Source organism: Falco punctatus, assembly GCF_963210335.1.
Source record: "Falco punctatus genome assembly, chromosome: 10".
NCBI lineage: Eukaryota > Metazoa > Chordata > Aves > Falconiformes > Falconidae > Falco > Falco punctatus.
The window spans coordinates 24,428,497-24,450,827 of NC_137590.1; the positions used below are offsets into that span (position 1 = coordinate 24,428,497).

The 22,331-nt window shown below is 36.0% G+C and overlaps 1 protein-coding gene across 5 annotated transcripts in view; it reads left to right on the top strand.

Moving 5' to 3' along the window:
* Positions 1-22,331, top strand: part of METTL15 (methyltransferase 15, mitochondrial 12S rRNA N4-cytidine) — a 188,221-nt gene that overhangs the window by 103,581 nt on the left and 62,309 nt on the right. The gene's annotated exons all lie outside the window — the stretch shown is intronic.

Sequence of the window (22,331 nt, forward strand, 5' to 3'; positions counted from 1 at the left end):
ATCAATAGGAGTCTTTCATCCAGGATTATCCTCCCGTTTATTTCAGAACTTGAAAATGCCATTACTGCTTATTGCAATAGTAGAATTGTTGTAATTTTAAAATCTAAGCAGACATGTTTTTTGCCTAAACAGAAAGTGCCTTAAGAGTTTTGTCACCCTTTCCCACTGCCTCCAATCAGCTGAAGACTTAACTTCTGATATGGAAAAGTTTCAGCCTCCAATTGTTAAAATCAGTCAGGACTCTCTGCTGCAGAAAATAGGATCTTTCAATGAAGAAATTGTAGATATATTATTAATAATAATTAATGCTACTTGAGAGCTTATAAAAAAGCAGCTTTAAAATCTGCTGCTTCAGCTAAAGCATTAGTTGTATTTTGATTTTTTGGAGATGTTTATCTGAAGTAGAGTTAAAACAATGCTCCTGAAATTCTCTCCTTCATAAACCTATCTGACCAGTTGTCAGTATATACTTTCGGTCGTCTAAATTTAAAACAAGACTTTTGCTAAGAAGGTCAATGAAACCACTTTCCTTTTGATCTTGCATCCTTGTGGGTGCCTGGGTAGTTTTTCTGTAAGAAAAGTTTTACTGGATGAGTCAGTGCACTGAGTCATAGGCAGCATGAAGCCTGTAGTGCTCTAGACTAACTAATTGGTAACAGTCTCAAATTTAATTAAAGCACAGTTGTCAGCTCTGTGTTACTGATTGACATCCCACTGAAGTATTTTGTTCTTAGCAACTTACATTAATTGTTCTTTGCTGTTAAAATTTGTGTTTTAAGATCTTGTTTCTGTTGAATAGACCTGCCATTGCCATTATCTTTTACTATCCTCTTTATGATTTTTATAGTGCTCACTTTGAATTTTTTCCCTTGTTAGGTCACATATTTGGTAATTATGCTTTTTATCATGCCTGTGAATTTATAGATGTTTAGAGTCCTTTGAGTTTTTTTTTTTAAAGTTTTCTTCATTAAGAACTGTCCTATTATCACTGAATATTTTTTCACTTCTCCTGAATGTTTGTAAGCATTATGCAAAATTTCTTAAAGAAGTCATACATTTTTTTGTGTTGATTTGCAGATTAATTTTCAGTTTTGCTAGTTTTCATTTCTGACGTTCATCTTGTGTGTTTTAACCCTGTTTTATAATCATGAATGGCTTTTCTTTACCCCAGTGCCTGCCCATCGTTCCTGGATGATGGAAGTGGCTTCCAGTATTGTTTGAGCCTTTCTCCCTACTGTTCTTCAGCTCCTTTGTGTGTGTGTTTCTTTCCGTGATTCAGCTTGAGGAGGCAAAGAGCTATATGGGAGGCAGGGGGGGAACAGGCCATGTCTTGAAGCTGTCTGTCTTCCTTTAAGGAGGAAAAACAAACAACCCACCAACCAACCTCAGGGTCTTGGGAGAAAAAGCAAGGTTTGGTCTTTCTTTTTTCATAATCATCTGCATGATTAAAAAACCCACCTGGTTGGCTTTGTGTAGGACTCCTGCTTGCTCCAGCTGAGAACTGAGGAGTGAGAAGTTGAATGGATGGTGGCTGCCTGTGCAACAGAGTTTCTTATTTTTAAAACCTTTGAGAAAATATTTTTGAACTTTCACAAACTGTCTATGCTACTTCCATATGTGATAAGTACTGAAACTGGGATTGGTGAAGAAATGTCTTTCTAGAGGCTTGAGAAGGTAGAAGATGTTTTGCTTCCGTGTTTTTCTCTTGAACATATTTTTGTCTCTCCTAAGCTCTCTAGGTCTCGGGATCTTGCTAAATTGCAATACCATCAGTAACATGGTACTGGTTCCCAGCAGAATTGTATCTGACCAGGTGTCCAGTTTCTGGCAGCGCCCACCAGCAGGTGCTAATGGAAACCCAACAGGAGGGGGAAGGACAGAATTCTTTTTCTACCATACGTTATCTTCAACACTGACAGTAGTTTAAGGACATCCTCGAGGGAGAGAAGGGGGGGGGGGGGGGGAAAGGTTGAGGGTTGTGTTTGTGTAATATTACTGGCGTAGTATTTTTTCAGGTTTGATGTCTCTAAAAAATGCGTTAAATATTAGCCCTCTCCCTGCAACATGATATCCATAGTTTCAATATTTACATGAAAGGCGCTTTTTTATTTGTTCTAACTTGATGCCTGATAATATCATCAAATTCCCTGAGCTCTTGTATTTTGAGATAAGTGAATCATACCATCTGCTACAGCTGTATAAAAGCAATGTTAATAGTCCTCCACAGAAAATTGCTGGAGCCTTCGGATGTTGTATTGGACCAGAGAGATGTGTCCTAAGGGACTCCTTTTCCACATTTCCTATCTTCTTGTCCTCATCTAAGCCCAGCTTCATATAAAGCAGCAGTGACGGAAGGTGTTCTATTCTTTCCAAAATGAACATTCACTTAGCTCTGAAATTTGTTCCTTGAATGTGATTTTCTTGTTTTTCTGGATTGTAGATTTCCCTCACACCAACTTTCTCCTACGAACAAAGGCTTACTGGTGCACTTCATTCCCAGCCTTCTTCCTTCCTGTAGGATTTCCTCCTTCATGCATTTTTCCTTTGTCATCTTTGTCTTGATTTTATTCAGTTCCTCTTTTTCTAGCAGTTCTTCCTGTTTCCCTGATAGTACTGTTATTCTCTATCAAAGTATTTATTAACTCGATTTTGTATATAATTTGAAGGTTTTAAACAACCTACATTTTTAAGTAGGTTTATGGCTGCAACTTTTTCATGTAGCTGTTTGTTCTGTTTAATCAGTTTGTGAAGATTTGAGTATGGTCACCAAAATAATTTTTATCCTAGCAATAAAATTAATTATTTAAGAGAAAAATGCAGCATATTTCAAAGCATCTTTTTTGGTTTAAAAGAAGCAGTAAAGATTTAAAGCAAAGCTTCCACTTGCTGTACAGTCACTGAGAAGAATAAATTTGGAGGTATCCAATTTCTAGATGGAATAAAATCAAAATATTTTATTTCAGCTAAACTTTTGTTGCTCTATGCAGAAAATATAGGAGAAGATTTTTGTGTTGGACACTTCTAGCTTGAATTTGAACTCATTAATTTTGAAGCTTGTATTCTGGTTTGTACAGTAACAACAGAAGCAGTATCTTTATTAGTAAAGTTTGTGATGTGATTCCTTTGTAAAGTATTAATGGCGCTTGCTTGGACAAGTGCATTGCTACTCATATTATCTTGGTTATAGAGTTAAAAGAATTATATAGAGTTAAAATGGTGATAGTTTCCTGTTTTCTTATCCTGTTTCCCACACCACATTTGTACATAAAAATGTACAAACTTATCTGGGTTACGTTATTGCTGGACAGAGTCAGTCTTTTCTAAGCTGGAGTACTGAAGATGAAGAAATGAGACTTCTGACCTGTTAATGGGATTTCTGCATCTCTAGTACAGAAGTCTGAAATGTCCCACCAGCAGTGGGACTTTCATTTGCTTTAGAGGAAGTATTTAGGAATGTTTACATATGCTAAATAATAAAGTCATGCCTTTTTAATTGTGTGCAACAATGCTTTATTTTATAACACAAGCAAATAACTAATGGTGGTAATAGCTATTATTTTTCCTCTATAACTTAATAGATCATTTAAATGAAATAATTAGAGGCTCTTCTGTGCGCATTGACATACTGCATGCTACAGCGAATGGTTTTGCCTTGCAGTGGTAGATGGATTACTTGTACAAATGTTGCACAAAATTTCTGTCAGATCAGCTAGTTCTTCCAGGCAGCTAAATCATTAAATGGTGTCAGAAACACTGGTCTTGGAAATATTTGTTAGTGTCTTGGCTGCTGATAGAATAATTAGAGAATTAAGACTTCATTTCAGCAACTGTTATGCAAAAATTCTATCTTGTTGACCTGACTCTGAGTGGGCAAGAGTAAGTGCTCAGAGCCTGATGGAGCTGGCATTTAGAAAATCCATAACATAAATTTTAGCACCTACTGAGGCATGAGACAATTAAGGTACCAATTTTAGAATAATTTCAGAAGCTGTAATAGGTAAAATAATCTAACAAACAATCCAGTAAGTACACTTGGAGACATACTCTTAGCCCCATGATATTTATGGTTTTGTAAGGAATTTTCCTAAGTGGTTTAGGAATGTCTTTATTTTTTTCTCAGCAGATCAGATTGCTTGCATTAAGATTTTTTTCTATTTTAATAGTATATTAATATATATAAATATTAAAAGCAAGAATGGAATACAGGAGGCAAGTTATCAGAATGAACCATGCAATTATTTTAAGTAAGTATTAACAGTTGTATAAAACAGTAATTCTTATCACAACAAATGTGTATCTATACTGTTATTTTAGGAGATGGAGCTCACAGTTGCTAGTTACCATATTGAACTAAGTTAAAAATCTTTATATGATAATTTTGATGAAACACATTTTGAGTAAAAGCATGTCAATAATTGTAAATGATGGTAATGCCAGTTTTTTTTGGTCAGGCGTTCTGCATTGCCACTGTTCTGTGAAGCACCTGAGGCTTGAACGTCACAGCCAGCCATGCCTGTTGGGGTGACACTTGTGAGAACGTGCCATCCCTGAATATGTATGTACCTATCGTGCTTCAAAAATCATTTCTTCTCGATATGGTTGCATATACATTCATATCCTAGTTAAGGAGGTTGTAGAGTGAAATATAACAGTAGGGAATACACGCAATTGATTTAACAAGTTGGATTACATCTGTACATTAACTTTCCTACTAAAAAAAATTTTATCAGGTTACCTCTCCTTTGATCAGAGCAGCCGAGGACAAATGTAACCCTTGTTTTTGAGTGCAAACTGGATTCTTGTAGTGTGTCTTCTAGGAATTTACTGATCACCTCCAATCATGGGTTCATATTCTGCTGTTCACATCAGTGAGCATGAAAATTGAGGTTTTTTTAAAAATTTATTTTGTAAGTTTAGGAGTCTCCGTGACTCCTTTGCAATACTGGTAGCCTGTGTGGCATTCAGGGAACATGTCCTTTTTGATTCCTTTTGGAAGCAACCATTAAATCTCAGTTCTGAAACCTAGATTTTTGTGAATGTAATTTAAAAAATGTAACAAATTTACTTGATGAATCTCTTTTGCTGTCTTTTGTTTGTGTGACGTTCAGCATATTCCTCCATTGACCAGTTTTGGTGTAAATACCCATTGGATTCAGTGCTTTCAGTGTCTGAATTTTATTCATATTTTATTTTGGTGGCAACTACCAGATGTGTGGTGGTGGGAGGTTGTGTGTGTTAACCTTTCTGTGAAGGGATCCTGTATGCAGTGAAACTTCAGGAGTTCAACAGGCTTACATTGTTGTTACATTTAGAGATGTGCCTTTTTGACTGTTTATATTCTTAGTTAATAGTCTTGACCGGAAGACTTGGAGAACTTACCTATTAGTTAAGGGACTTTACTGATCTCCATTCCCACCAGATAATTAAATTGCAGTGTCTGTACATGTTGTCTTTTAATCCAAGTGGAGCGCGTTCTCTGTATTACTGTAGTGTGGAGATTTGCAGTCATCATTCTTAGGTATGTTTCGAAATTAGTTATTTTCCCTGGGTTTTTTTCAACAAAAGCTGTATCAAATTGCTTGGAATTTCTAGAGGATCTTTGTAGTTTCTGCATTGAGACATGCCACTTTTTTAGTAGAAGCACAGTATCTGTTGGATAGAGTAGGGTGAAATACTCCTTCTGTTCTGTTCTCGCTGAGCTGCTTTCATGCAGGTCCTTGAGAATAAAATTTCTGATCACTGATGCTGTCAAAAGTAATTTTCAGAGCTTGGGATGTTACAAGATATGGATTTTCTGGTAGTGACATGACTTCTTAAGAATTACCAGTAGTGATTTTTTTGTAGTGTAGACATACGTGTGACACTGACAGGCTACTTCCATCCTGGGACCTGTAAAGAATACTGATGGTGAGACCTGTTCCAGTTTCCCTACCTGATACTCTCCAGTTCATTTTAAACCTGAGGACCGTTTAACATAGCAACAGGAAACAGGTCATCCAGTCTTTATGCTGCCTTTTAAATTAAATATTATTTAATGCTTTCTGGAGCAAATGTCAATAGTGCAGGGATAGTATTAAAATTAACCTTCAAATAATTCTTCCATTGCTAAATTTATACCTCACATTTTTTTAGGAAGCGGAATGGGGTTGGAGAATACAAAGAACTTGCTCTTTTTTGAAGTAGGTTATTTTGAGTGGAATTTTAAAATCCTGCACAGTCATTTTTGCCAAATGCTTACTTATAATGGAAAATGCTAATTAACCGGGTCATCTGAAATTTCAGAAAAGTAGGAGTTTGTCCAAATAGACTCTGAAGCATATACTTCAGATTCTTGTGGGCATAATACCATAATACCATTCCTTAGTGTTTCAAAACTGGATATTTTTCAGCTTCCTTAAACAAACTGTTAAATAAATGTATAGAATATTATATTGCTAGGAAAAGTGGACGTATGTGCAAGCTTCCAGGTGCAACAGCAGGCAATAACAAAGTGTAACAGTATGTTCATGTCTGGAGGAGCTTAGCAGCACTGAATGTGTGGAAAGCTAGATGCAAAAAGGGCTTTTTGTTGCTCAGATTCTGCTTGTGGAGGAGAGGATTCCGAATTATAACAACTTTCATTTTCCTTCTTGTGCAACTAACTTTTGGATGGAAATGGAGGATAAAGCTAAAAAATACGAATAGACCCATGTAGCTGTGCATGTGGGTTCCAAGACAGCTAAGCACTCAAGGCTTTCATAACATTAAATCCATGAATAGTCTTTTGGAGGTAAACGAAGCTACGCCTGAAAATTAACATGTGTTTAATTGCTTTGCTCGGAGGGAGATGACTGCTAATCTGTGTAATTACATGGAATTGTTCCTGTTATCTGTATGGTCTTTCTTACACAATCACAGTCATTTGTATGATCTTGTCTCAAGTTCCATAATAAGTTCTTTTGAAAAGAACTGTATTGTCTGTGTGTACAGTTCATAAAGCACATGAATTTTGCTAATGATTATTCCTTTGCCCTCTAATAAATGATTACGGCATACAGGCATCACTACGGCAAACTGAGTCAAACAATTTGTTTGCAGGCAATAAATGACAGACAACAGGGAGCAAGTATTTTCTGTGTTGGTTTCTCTTTTCTCATGATAAAAGCTGTCCTATTTCCTGTGTATTTGTAGGGATTTTTAAAATGTTTTTTACACAGATAGTAGCATGTTAAGTAGCGTTGTTCCTGTTTATTGTTCCAAACTAATACTGTGTTAAACTGGTTGATTCAACTGCTATGTATAACTAACCTGTATAATTAAGTTAGATATAGTTGCTTTATGCTTCTTGTTTCAGCCAGTAGTAATTAAGAGATGAGCAAAATCGGCTCCGTTTTGTAACACGCTGCCGCAGGTGCTACTTTGTTCGTAAACAGAATGCTGTCAGAAAGTGAAGAGTTTGGTATGCGGCCTCTTTCCAGCATTTGGCTTATGATAGTATCTATACTGTCATGTTGAAATGCAAGCAATTAGTTTAACAACTTTACTGTAAAATACAGTTTATTATGTTCTTAATGCACTTGTAATTAACAGCTGAATGTTTGCTGTTTTTAAATACCCCCCCCCCAAAAAAAAAAGAAACCCATAAAAAATTACTTGACTTAGTCATGCCGTTGTATTCTGTGATTTCCAACATCACATGTTATTTAAAATACACAATAATACAACAGAGAATGTTTTTTGCCTTAAAAAGAAAGTGGAGGGACACTTGTTCAGACTAGAGATTGTGGATGCATGTAGTGTTTCAGTGACTTATGTCAACACCGCAGACACTTCAAACATGTTTTATTACGATAATTACGTGTTGCTGATTAAGACTTCTTATACCACTATCGAACCAGCTGCAGAGTTTCCACAAGAGCTTGGAAGTTCCTGGTCGTCGATTACTTGCTCTGAAGGGCAGAGTAGGTACCTTCTGTAATCGATGGTTTATATTAAAATATATGTAGAGTTCTACAAGGTTTCTCTGCTCGTCATTTTTGCTAGTGGTGAATTACAGGATTTTTCTCGGGGTCTGTACTATGTTTTGATTGCTGTATTAATGTAATAGGGAGTATTAAAGTCAATGATAAGTCATACTGTTCTTATTAGGAGTTTGAACTCATATTTGTGGTAGGAAATTAATCTGGTTTTAATTGCCCGTGAGTCTGAAGTATGTTCCTTTTTGTAAAGCTGATCTCACATAAATATAAATCAGTAACTGCCTGTTCTTTAATTATGTATTAGTGTATTGTACCTGCATACTAGATGAGAATATGAGCATCTCCAGTTACGGTGTATTCGAGGTCATTAAATCTTCTCTGCTCTATGAAGTTTAGTAGCACTGCATTTCTAATTACTGAAAAACGTACTGTGTGTTTGTTGCTGCTTGTTTTAGAGGGGCTATGTTTAGCTACAGTAAGACAATCACTCACTTTTTAAGTAACTCCGTAGGGATTTTTGACACTATGGAAAACTATTGCTATAAAACACACCATAAACTTACAAAGTATTTTTTTTTTTTAAATCTGTCATGGTAAATAATTTTAAGATTTTTTAATGTAAAATAAAAAAAGGTATCAATTATTTAAGAATATTGTTTAGCATCTCATAAATACATGGCTGGAATCTACCATGGTCTGAAAATTTTGTATTAATTTCATGAAAAGATGACTAATGTAACCTGCGTTCTCAGAAGCAGTGTCTTCCCTTGCCACTTTACACTTGACCTCTTCCCTGTTCAGGCAGAGATTATTTCTGCTAAAATTAATGTAAAATTTCTAGAAAGGATGCTGAAATATGTTCGGACCAAGTGATTCATGGAAAATATTTTTATTGGCTTTAGGTTGTCAGTCGTAAGACTTGGGTGTACAAAAGCTTACTGTTGTCTAGCCATAACTACGTTAATGAATTGTAAGGATGAACGTTACTGTTGTTGTACTGCAAATATTGCTGTGATATAAGGTAGGAATTTGAGCTAGCACAGTTGCCTCTCTTTTTAAAAAGCCTTGTAAACAAGGCTGATGGTCTAATCCTGGAACATGATTTCTGGTGATACTTTTAACTTAGGACTCTATTCATATATCCGTTTGTGTGATTTGTTGGATGCTAGGCAATCTTCAAATGACTGGAACAAGGTCTGGTTGATCAACTCAATACAAAAATGATATATGAAAAAATAGCATAATATCGTGGCATGTCAAATCATTTAATAAGTCACAATATGAGCAGACACAATTAGCATCCAGTGCAAGATGTGGGCCATCAACCCAAGGTCTAGAGATACTAGAATTCATATGGCTCTTGGGGTATGCCAGCCTACAGCACAATGTTTTGTTTCAACAGACAGTCCCGTAACAGTGCATCCTCTGCAGTGATCTGTGCTTCTGAGTAGAATGTTCCTTTTCGTAACATTTAGTCTGCTGCCTTGCAGTATCTAAATGAGGCGTTATCGGCGTGGTGTTGGACATGTCTGTGGTAGGGAACTAAATGCTACTTGATAAGTTAACCTGAACTGGCATGATAAAGCTTTAAATCTGTTACATAGTTACTCAGACTTCTAGGAAGTCGTAGCTTCTATAAGAAGACGATATTGCTTCTAGTGTTCTATTCTACTCATCAACCCAACCATCTGCAAATAGAAAAGCATCTAAATTACAGGCTACCTTTGGCAGCTCTGTGCACCGCATCCCATTCCGTCATTGTGCTGAACTGTCCGTATCCTGACCAGGAAGCAAATAGTCAGCAGGTGTGACCTTTTCAAAGAAATACTGATCCTAGAGCAGAAGTAGCGTAGCCTGGGTTCGCTAATATTAGAAGGAAAGCTGCTAATATGTCATCTTTTACTGAGTATGCCCCAAGCCCACGGTTCTTAAGCACTGCTGTGTTTGAGACAAAAGACAGAGAACAGCGGAGCTGGAGGACCATGTTGTGTATTAAGCCTGTTGAGTGAGAAATATGAATAGCCTGATGGTTTACAAACATTTTTATTTTTTTAAAAATGAAGAGACATAACTACAGAGTATACAACATGTTTCATTTGCGAGTCAGCTGAGCTTCACTATCCTGAAGAACAGAATTAATTCTGTTGATCATACTGATTTCTTTCTGCCCAGTTCCATGGAGTGTGTGTTAAAAAAAAAACACCACCCCAAAGCACTACAATTTTGCACAGTTGAAATAATTGGAAATGAAAACCAAAAGGGCTAAGGTAGTAGGACAAACTTTGTGGTCTTTTTTGAATGCATACTATGGCAAAGACTTCAATGACACGACGACATTCTTCACAGTCTTTAAATGTGTGTCATGTGTTTGCAGTTTTATCCAACACCGTAGTGGTGTGTATTTGTCTGGGGAGGGAGTATATGAAATATTTTGGTTAGGGTTTTTTTTTGTTTTGTTCTTTTTTTTTTTTTCTTAAACCTTTCTTATGAAATGGAACTTCCGTTACATGCTTTGTAGAAAACATGTGCTTCATGTTTGGGGGCTGACCTTTCCTAAGAGATCACAAATACCATCTTAATTAGGATTTCTGCATATATAATTAAAACTCAGACAAATATTTTTAATACATTCAGATATTAGTTACAAAGAATGAAATTAACGAGTAGCTCACAGGAGAGAACTTGCGAAGTTGATTATTGGAAAAAAATGTTAATAAAGTTATTGCATGAATAATGTTAAAGACAAATGGGAGATTATTCTCATATCACTGCCTTTTGAATTCCTCTTGTAGAAGAATAATATATTTGAAACGTAGTTGAAAATGAATAACTTTTTTTGAAATATCCATTACTTTAATCAGTAGAGAATATTATTTGAAATAATGCTAGAAGAGAAAACTATTTAAAGAGTTTGGGTGGGTAGATTTTTTTCATGTTGAAGGTAAGTTATTCTTCTTAACAACAACTTTAATTCAGAATGTAGTTGTATTGGTAGCTGTGTACAATTTATGATTTTGTATTTGTGCTTCAGCCGAAGGTGAACAATAAAAACATTTTTCAAGGAAATTTTTTTCTTCTGGAGAATGCCATGATTTTTATTTATTTTATTTTGCTTTGCTTTTTTTTTTTTGGGTGGTGTTTTTTTAAATTTATTACTGTAATATGCTCAAAGTCCAATTAAGCATATGTTTACATGAAGTTATTTTCATGTAGTAATACAATTAGAACAAGGACTGTTATCAGTCATAATTTATGTTGCAAAGTTACATAAATATTATGTAACGTTAGGAGAACGTTTGTGAGATTTCTGCACACTGTAGGTTTTTAAGCATGTTATTCCGATCAGAGTTGTAAATTGAATCCAGCCATGAACTTCAGTTGACAGGAAAAAGACTCCATATGTCTTTCAGACGGAAAGTGATCCTACTTCCATTAGTCTCTTTTAAATAGATTGTTTGTTACCGTAATAAGATGTTCCAAAGTCAACACCGACATTTTGGATTGTTCTGTGTAACTGAGCTGGTCTAAGTGACTTTACCCATGTGTGACTTTGCAAAGGCACTGCAATTAATAGGTTTGGTTTTCTTGTTTGTAAATGTTAATTTAAGTGAGTTTTTAAAGAAACGCTTTTCATTTTTGTTTGTACATAAATATGGTTGCAGTGAGCTAAGGGAAATAATTCAAGGTTCCTTTTGAACTATATTCTTGTATTTACTGCACACAATGACCATTATAATTTGTTCAGAAATAATTTGTAAGAGTAACTTAAAATGCAAAATAATACCTGAAATAACCTTTGTGTAAAGAGATTTGAAATGACTTCCTTTCTGTATCTGACAAAGTTATACCTTAATAGTGCCTTTTAAATTAATAGAAAATTAAAGTTTAGCTTCCTGCTGGTTACTACCATTTTCTGGACTGTGTTGTTCAGAATATGTGTTAAGAAAAGACAGCTAAATTTCATTTTTCTTTTCCATTATATTTGGTCACGAACATGATCTGTCAAAACTACTCCAACAGATACTGACATGTGTCTTCAAAAGTGATGGGCTGCAGAGCAAAGATTTTCTGTGTGTACCTCAGATAACATCTTGTAGGCTCATGTTAGAAGTTGCTGTACTTTGCAAAAACTGACCTTAAACAGTCCATGTGGGAAGAAGAAGACGTGATGGTCTGCTTTAGCATAAAAAATATTTACAAACTATATCTAGTTGATTAAAGGTAACTGCTGTAAGAAGTGCAAATGTTGGATATGTGGTATGTGTTTTGGATAAATGTTTGTTTCTATAATGTAAAATAATTTCAAAAGAATATAGAAATATTGTTAGCTTTTCTTTTCAATCCCAGTATTCAGCATATCAAACCAATATTTTTAACATGATTGTCTTTTGAGAGCTGTATGGGATAATCTTTACTGCCATAATTTGTTTCAAAATCAGTTTTGTGGAAATCTTGATAGGCTTGAGTTGTGCATGCTTAGGAGGTGGCATGGAGAAAGAGGGTAGGAGAAATGTGCTGTTTATGTCCATCTGTTGGTGAGCGATTTCAGCAGCAAATGAGGTTTGGATGAGATACTGATGTGATAAAACAAAAAAACCACCACCCCACCCAACACTTACTTGCTTTCTTCTAAAATACTTCACTCCACAGGACGATTTTTTTTTCCGTTCAGTTTCTTATGAAAACATCTGAATTAGAGCATCAGGTCATCTCAGAATAATTATTATCTTTTCTGTTGATTAAAAATCATATTCTGTAACAAGTATGTGGTCTTGGGTAGTAGTATGGGAATACTTTCAATCTCATTGGTTCCAGAAATAGCTTAACTGGTTTATGTGGAACCAAGTCCTTGCCATCTTAAGGCACTGGGGCAAACTGACTTTGAGCTGCATGGTACATGGTTGTCCCAGTGCTGCTGCCTGAATTCCTTTTCATTGTAAAGCGTAGGGTGCATATATGTACGCAGTTCAATGTTTGTGCAGCAGAAGTGTTAACTTCAGATTTTGGAGATGATTATAAATTAATTTGGACAAAATGCATTAGTATTAGTTATTCTTTATTGACTTAGAAAGCTAGTTTTATCATTAGTACATATATAAAAATACCAAACAGCATTTTTTTACTGTTCATTGGTATGCATGTACCACTGTGAATGGTAATCTGTAAAGGCCCTCTGAACTTTTTATATATATATATGTGTGTGTGTGTGTGTATAATCTCCCGTATATGAAAAAGAAGTAATAATATTTTTCTTTTCCTAAAATTATCATGTGGTATATTGCTGCATGTTACAACATGGGAAGTTTATTTCAATTAAGATAGATTTTTTATTATTATTATTTTCTGAAGACATTTTTGTTTCTTGATCCATTTGGACAATTACCTTAAAATTAGGGCCCTTGAATATGGCCATCAATTCCTGGTTTTCTAAGGTGCATTGTGTTTGATAAAGTAGAAAAGAAGAGGAATTGAAGAAAAACTTTAACACTGATACTTTTTTACTGTATCCCAGAGAATGTCAGAATAGCTGTTAAAAAGGCCTGAATGAAAAGAAATGCTTATGACTTAATTCTGGTAAGTATTACAGATTTCAAAGCAACAGAGCCTTTTCTTCTGTCTTCTGTGGTATTGACCAGATGCGTTTTGGGATGAAAAGTACTTGCTTATACACTGACGTTGTAATTGGTCATCTATTGAAGTGCAGAAAATTACTTGGAATAGAACAAGCCGTATTTATTTGTTCTCATCAATTACTGCTACTAGCTGGGAAAAAGGAGACTGCAAATCAGAACAGTTCTAAGATTAGTAAGTTTCTTTCCTTAAACAGTGTCATTTTTTATAAATTTATTTCTCCCTGTGATTAGAAATTAGTATACGTATGTGTCTTTGTGCATGCATTGGCTGTGTTTTTATTGATAGTCTGTGGGGGTTGGAACTGATATGTTTGCACCCAGAGGTTCTGATTCATTCTCCATGCATACCAATAGTAACATCTGTTGTAATTCTGTGCAAAGGTGGATGGGGAGCGAGCTGTGGTCTTGGGAAGGTTGCCTTCTTAAAGAAATGTTTGCCACTGTCTCCTAACAGAAGTCCATTTAGGGTCTTGGGTGTTCTCAGTCCAGCCTGTTGGCTGGAATAGGATTTGAAGCCTCTTTGGTGGATCACCATCCTCTTCCATAGTATGAGTAAGTTCTGTTTCACGTTGTGGCTTAATAGAATCCCTACTTTTAGAAGCTTGGAAGGAAGTAATGTTAAAGTTTGGATATACTTTTCCTTCCTCTTAGCATCACTTTTTGGATTTGTACTTCTGATTAATTGTCCCTCTGTGTTTATTGAAACTAGGTTCAGTGAGGTTGGTGTTAACAAAGGCCAGCACTGAGCATTAATTTTCAATTTTGAGCTGTTGGATTTTAAGCTTTGCAGAAGGGAAGGAAAAGACTAAGGAACTGAGAAGGGACTCTGTCTTGTCCCACTGTGGACCTTTAAAATATCTGCCCAAACAACAGTCTGTGTGCTTTATTCAAGAAGCATTTACTCCGATAATTATTTTTAAAATGTCTGTATTAATTCATACCTTTGCAGTGATTAGCTGTGGGGTAATAAAAACATACAGCATATCAACTCTGCCTTGAAAAAAAATCATGGCTAGAAAAAGATAACTATAGAATTCCTTGTCACTGCTGCCCACTGCAACTCTTCAGCTCAGTGTATTCTCCTTATGTGTATATGAAATAGTTCAGTGTATTAAAATGGTAAGCTGTGGCAAATTCGAGATGCTTGAAGAAGAGGTCAGATATATTTATACTTTAATGCACTTAGAGTTGATATTTGAAAAATAAAACAGTAGAAAACAAGTTGTGTTGTGACAATGAACAATTTCTGTTGTGAATAATGAGGAAATTCAGAGAACAAATTTAAAGGACATGACTCAGCATGGAAACATCAGGAGAATGAAGAAGCAAAAGGTGTCTTGCATTGTGATATTTTTTTTATGATATTATTTTTCTGTTCCTGGGATTTTTTTTTTCCACAAAGCGATGGAATAAATACAAATACAGTAAGAGAGTACTTAGATACCTACCAACAGTGCCTGGTGATGCAGTAATAAATATTTATTGTTAGTTTTAACAAATGTCTCAGTTCAAAATACAAGCATACTAGTAGTTTGACCTTCTTGGCATTTACAAGAAAACACTAGCACTTACTTGAAATATGGAAACAGTGACAAACATTGGCTTGTGATCCCACTAAGAAAGATGTGTGAATGCAAAGACAAGCCCTGTGACCAGGTCGCAGGTGGCTTGGAATGCACTAGTGAATGGTGGCCTTAGTATTGTAGAAAAGTGTCATTGCTGTCATCACATAACCTTTTACTTCTGTGAATTTATTTTTGTTAGCATATCAAGTATAAAAATAAGTCCAGGAAAAACTATTGTTATTTTGATGTTTGTCTCAATAGCATGAAAGAGTCTTTTCAGTTTTATTTTTCTTTCTTCAAGCAGTCAATATCAGGCTTTTAAATTTTTCTTCCGATGAGCTGAAAAGTTAGGCAGCATAGCTCAGCTGCTGGGTAGTTGTTCTTCCTTTTTTCTTTGCAGGGTTTGTTTCAAACACATCAGTATTCTGGTATTTTTCAAGTCTGTAAAAAGTGGAAAGGGTGCCATTTACTTGCATAACACATTTGTTTTGAAAGCAGTGAAAAGATACTAATTTCGTAATTGTTATTCTTTCTAACTCCTGATTTTTCTTCTGGAAGATGGAACATGGAGGGCGAGGGACTGTTTGGACTGGGGCAGTGTTCTCGGCTGTGGCAGCAGGGATTGTGGGCAGATTTCCTTTCTCTACCTCCCACGTGGAAGTTCTGTGATTCTAGTTTATCATTTGAAGCCCAGTTTGGGGTGGAAAGCCCTCCATCAGGCATGTATCATTGTTAAAGTATTATATTTGTATATAATATTGATATGATACTGGTGAAGTGTGTAGTTTTTTCAAGTTAATTTTTCTTCTGCTCATATTTTAAACTTCGCATTTATTGTTTTCTGAAAACAGCACTAGTCTTGGCTTGGTTTTTCGCGTATCGGGAAGTATGTCTTTCCTATTAGCCAAAAGAGGTGACTAATTAAGTAGGATTCTTTTCACTGCTTTTGGCTTACTAGTGAGTAACGTTTTCTTCTTAAAACTAAATCTGAACCATTTTTGATACGTATGTTGCATATGGCAAAGCTGAGTTACTTCTGCATTGTATAGAGGTCATGCATTGTAATATGTGTAGGATCAGTTTGTCTTTCCGTGACTGCCCGACCGTTCTGTTTGACCACTGTGATAGCCATCTTCATTACCACCTACGTGACTGACTCACGCTGTGTTTGATGTGTCTTATGAGCATTTCATTTGTGAGGAGGATACTCGCACAAATATACTATGAAGGGTGCTGCAAAATGGTCTGCTCAGTACGTTATCCTGCTATACTTGAATGATTGCCTCTTAAAGAAAAAATACTTTAGACAGGAAGTGGAAAATGCCAACAAGATGATACAGGAGCATCCAAAGGGAGTACTTGTACCACTGTCACTTCTGTGAGTGTATGTTAAGTCTTCAGAGGAAGTGCGAAACAGAGGGCTGGAGGAAGGAACGCTGTTTTCCCAGGAAGGTTGATTTGAGGTTGGTTTTGTTTTGTTGGTGGTGTTTTTTGGTGTTTTTTTTTGTTTTTTTTTTTTTTTTTTTTAAATCTGTGAATTTGGTGTTAAGGTGGTTCAGGTGATAATGCTTGCAGAAGGCAGAGAAGGATGGTCATTATCAATATAGTTTCATTTTTTTTAGTAGAAAAACGTGGTTAAACAGGGCTGGGGATTGAAGAAAATTATGCAGGGCAAGGTAGGTTGGTGTGTAGGGGGAATAATAGGCTCTCCTTTTTTTGGAAAAACTAATGTCATCTGTTGGAAAGAGCCATGGAAGAATGCCTTATGTGTACTAGTTAGTCTGGCATAATAACAATCTTTTTGTATTGTAGAACTATGAACAAGATGAGCCCTAGTTTGTCTAGACCAAAAGGCAATCTGCAGCAGTCAGTCATGGGGTCAGTGATGGAGAGAGCCTGCTCATGAAGTGCTCATACCTGGGGTAGAAGACTGTCTGGCATAGTGCTTCATGTACTATATTGCAACTCACTATGTCATGGGTATTTTGTACAATTTGCCAAAGTCTCTTTAAGACTTCATACAACTTGTCAAAGTCCCCTTTGAGACTGTGTCCGGGTTGCAAGAGGAAGAAAAAACGTCTTGTATAAAAAAATGAGGAAGATGAACTCTTTCTATCTCTGCAACTATCTTAGAGCTAGTTGTAAAATGAAGGCTATAAAGTTTTTGTTTGTTGCTTTGTGTTGTTTTGTATGTCATGAAAGAGCCAAATGGTTTCTAAAACATACAGTCACAAACTGATTATAAAATTCCCAAGGGGAGCTCTGATGGGGCTATCATAACTTAACAATGGGATGGTGAGTCACTGCAGGAGGAATTCATGTAATAATCTTTTCCCGTATTTATAGGACCAGGAGGATAAAATGTCATTTAATTTGATTAAAAACTACTAGGCAAGAGAGAAAGAGGAAGAAAAAAATGAAGTCTCTTTCTTTTATTTCAGGCATGAAAGATGAATGGAATATATAAAAGGCTTATTATGAAGCAGTATAGTATAGTGATTAATTTCAAATGTGATCAATGCTCCAAAAAGGTTGTGTTAATAATAAAATTATTTTATTTGATAACTTGAGGTGATGATTTTTTTTTTTAGGTTCTAGATGCAAAGCATCGCTTTTGAGTGGAACTGCTAGATTGAGGCATCTGTACGAGTCCTTCCTTGTTAGTTCAGGCATACGTATCTGTGCAGTTCAAAGATTATCCATGGATTTTCTTACCTTTAAAGGTTGTGCCAAAATTTACTTAATGTAGCCTGAATTAGGTTTGCTAGGATGCCAAAAATGCTTTAGCCTATGCCGTTAATGCTGGTGATGCAGTGTTTTGTCCAGCACTGTGTATTCAGTCCTGCAGTCACTTCTGCTTGAATCAGAGCTGTATCCTCTTTTATGTAGTGCTCCCAATGTAAAGATCACGTTACACTTGTCTGCTGTTGCTTAAAGGTTTGGTTAGTTTGTGTTGGTTCTTTCAGAAAGGGCAATATACTTTGGTGAGCGTGTGTTTACTCACCGTCAGTGTTGGTATGAGTTCTTAACTAAAGCTTTTTGATGCTGTCACAATATTGAGAGCTTGTCACTATGTCATGGTACAATGATCCTTATCCTTTCTCTTCTTTCCTTTGCGCTCTTAGGAGGTTTGGTTTATTTAGAAGATCTGTGTGGTTCATCAATATTCAGCATGTATGAGGGGTTTATTAAGCTTAAAGTTTATCAAATTTAAAATTACTGAAAGCAGAGGCAGATGTGTGTGAGAAAAGGTGAGACTTAAGCAGAATAGCAAATTAAATGCTCTTGAATGAGCCACGAGACCTCCAAAAATTAATTTTTTTTGGGGAAAAAAAAAAAAAAAGTTGTTTAAATAGCAAAATTGTCTGGATATTTTGGCCAAAGAGGTCGCTAACTCATATTTTGAGTTCCTGCAAACCTAATGAAACAAAGGACCTTCTCCATAGCATGGAGATGTTGGTGAGGGAAGGGCACAAAGGATCAAATCTGTGTAATACTTTGTAGGGATCACCAAAGGAGAATTAAATATTTAGAAAAAGAACAGATGTGCAATAAATAAGCAATTGGTAAATGTATGGGTGAAGAAAGACTATTTTCTGGAACTTTACTAGTGAGTTTAAGTGAAATAAAATTACTATTTCAAACTTTTGTTGTAAAGAAGATCGAAGTAGCTGGTTCGAGCACTTCCTATACCTTCTTTGACTCTTCCTGCCAACATTGTAGCTTTACTTCGTGGAAGGTTGTGTTGAGATTTTTCGAAATTTTAGTGCTAGATTTCTAGCTATGATATCAAATCAGAGCAATTCTTTGTTGTTTTTTAAACAAAACAACCGAACCCAATGCAGATGACGTTACTCATGTTGATTAAACCTACTTTTTCCAAGAGTAATTTTGATTGTTTTGTGTTGCTCTGGAAGAAGTGCAATCCTAAATGACACTTGAGACTGTTCTGACCAAGTTTTTTGAGTGCATTTCTGAGTGGATTAATTGTATGCAAGAAATAAAAAGGTAGTTTTAATTCTCTATTGTTGCCTCACTATTTCAAAAGGAGTTTTTTTACGGAAATAGAAGATAAAAGTGAAAGGTCTTTGTATTACTTATGTACGTTATTCTGGTAAGGATTAAATAGAAGTAACTTGAGTGCAAATCAAATACATATATCAGATATTTTTTGGAAGTTTTAAGAGTCAATTAAGAGGATTTATATATTTGTCGGAGTTCATGTTAGTATTTCGAATTTTTGAAGCTAAATGCAGAGTTAAAAATTCCAGTTTTATATTAATTTTCATTTGAGATAATACAAATTTTGCTAGTTACTATAATATGCCACTCAGTAGCCAGTATTGGATTTTACAGGGATAGTACAGGTAACAGTGTAGTGGAAAAAAGGCCTATACTGAGTTGGACCCTCTATCAGAAGAGAGGTTCTCTGAATCTGATCAACGGTGATAATGTGAGAGCTTGCATAGAAAGTGTTTTCAGTATCGTGGAATTTTGAAGGTATGCAGGTCTTCTCAAAACCTAGCTAAATTCTTGTGGTTAGTTGTGTTTTTTAAAAAAATACCCACACTTTTCTGAGTGTTTCAGTTTTGTGCTTGTAAATTTGTTTCAGTGAATATACTTTTTTTTATGGCAGAAGAGAAATCTGAATGCTTAGATATATTGTGGGAGCATTTGTATAGTATGCATATTATATCCTCTGTAATGTAACTTTGTCTTATACTGCTTACAAGAAAAATAATCTGTATTTCTAATCTCTATATTTCTTTGTATGAGTGGTGCGATTTAATGTTGGATGATGAGCCAACTCAATTTTTTTTCCTGCATGAACTTTGTAAAATATTATAGGGAAGTTCTGCTTCTAGAGCATAGGCTTAGGAAGCATGATGGTATAATACAAAAATTGTACCGTGACAACCTAAAGATCTTAAAGGATCCTAATTTGCACATACTTTTAGCCACAGTAGAGTTTTATTATTAGTCTCATAAATATTCAGTTTTAGTATTATGGATTTTCCATTTAAAAGGCTTTTATTTATGTTTTCTAAAAACTGTTTCTGGAAAAATGTTTGGGCCTTTCTTCGTTGCCTTTGAATTTCTGTTTTTATCCAGAGGAATTTTGTGCTTGAATCTTAATTCTTTCAAGAGAGAAATGACAAAATTTCCCCTAAAAGGTGCTTAACTTGTGGTGTATAATTTTTGTGCATAAGTGTAGTTCACATTAATTTCTATTTAATATAATTGCGCTTGGTAAGCGGTCTCCAAAATCTGTTTCACATGAAGTAATTTGAGAGGTGGGAAAAAAAAAAAAAAAGACCAGGTATTCATATTGGAGGATATGGACAATTTGTTGTTTTCATTTAGCTTGCATGAGTCCGATTCCCCCCGCTGCCCCAGTCAACAGCAGTTAGTTGAATCAGCCAAGAGGGAAGAGTTACGGGAATCCAGAGAGGCAGAAACTAGAGAAGATGCTGTTCAGTCACATTTCTGCTTTGGTTCAAATACACTGTCATAAAACAATAAAAATCTATCTCTTTCTAAACTCCAGTATGTTTTCCCTAGAGTACAGAATTATATATACTTTCTTAGTAATTGAAAAGGAAATCCTTCCGAAGTGGGATTGCAGTCATGCAACCTTTGCGTTACTGAGCGATGAGCCGGTTATTTCTGTCAACAAAATAGTTCTTGACTTCTAAGCGGTTAAGTGCCAATTTTGTCAGGCCAAAGGAGGGAAGGTGTGTGGGACAGCTTCTAGAAACACTACTGCTGTTGTACAGATAAAAAAACCAAACACCTTAAACGAGCCTTAAGTTCTACCTAATTTTCTTGTGTTACTCCCATTAGTGGGATTGTATAGCCCTGTGTCCCAAGTCACTGTTCCTTAGGGAAGCCTCAGGAGCAAAGCCTCCTGGTCAGCCTGTTGGTCAAATGGACTCTAACTGCAGAAACAACTCTGGAATGAGCCTACAGAAACTGCAGAGCCATCAGGAGAGCAGCGGTCACCTTTCCAGAGTCTTACCTCAGCTGCCCTTCAGCTTCTCCCTTCCTTTCCCCTGCTGGGACCAGCAGCACACCACTGCTAAGTCTCCCTTCTTTGCAGGCAAACCAGTTTTTTCCAGATGTTCTCCATGATGTGGCTGGGAGTTAACCAGCCTTTTGAAGTCATCTTGTCTCTGTGTGAGATTTGATGAACCTATTACCCCCATTATCCTTCTCAAGTATGAGATAGAAAGCCTTTTTTGGGGGATTGTGTTCTGTTTTAGCGGGTTTTTTTCTTGTCTTATTTTACTTTTTTGTGACGTTGTGAAGGTGAGAATATGAAATTTCCATGTATTTTCAGGAACTTTTGAGTTCTGAGAGACTTGCTATAGGAATTTCAATGCCCAATTTTACTCAACTTGTGCCGACTCCATCCATACCTGTATGTTCTAGTCAGGGTGCATTCAGAGTTCCTTAAATGTGCCATCAGTTTCAGTCCAGAAGACTGGAGAGAATGGCTGTCTCTGCCTGGTGTTACTAAAAACTTTTCAGTCTAAATTTCTCTATCCAAAAAACCATGGTATATGTTCATGGGCAGTAAGTATTCCTCAGAAGCAAGGAAGTGTATGTTGTTTATCAAAAGATGTGGCTAAGCCCATAGAGCGTGCCACATCAGCAGTTGCAGTGAGATTGCTGTGAAGGTGGGTATTCCTGTGCTATTCTGCATCTAGTTAGGGCATGCCATGATGGTAGCGAAGATCCAGCAGATCCAGCCTATCTTACATAGCTTTGTCCTTGCACGGTGAACCCTAAATGAGTGGTACTGTGTCTTGCAAAACCTATGTTTTCTGTGCTAGTTAGGTGAATCCCAGTCGCGATATACGTGCCTATGCTGCCATCACACTTTGATCTGTGGTATAAAACTATGGTAGTGTCATTTTTTGGATTGATACACAGTACATCAGCCTTCCTTTTGGACACGTTCTTACGAAGTAGATGGTGCTGATTACTTCCTATAGTCCCATGTCCTATAAATCTTTGTGTCCATCACATTGAGCAAGGTCAAAGCAAGGCAGTCAAACCAAGTGACTTTCCTTTCAACTCAAAATATAAATAACTAGGAGGAGTATGAAGCTGCAGTAGGTTGTACAAGCGATTGTCCTTTTATTCCGGAAGGATTGTTGGGGGGGAGGTCC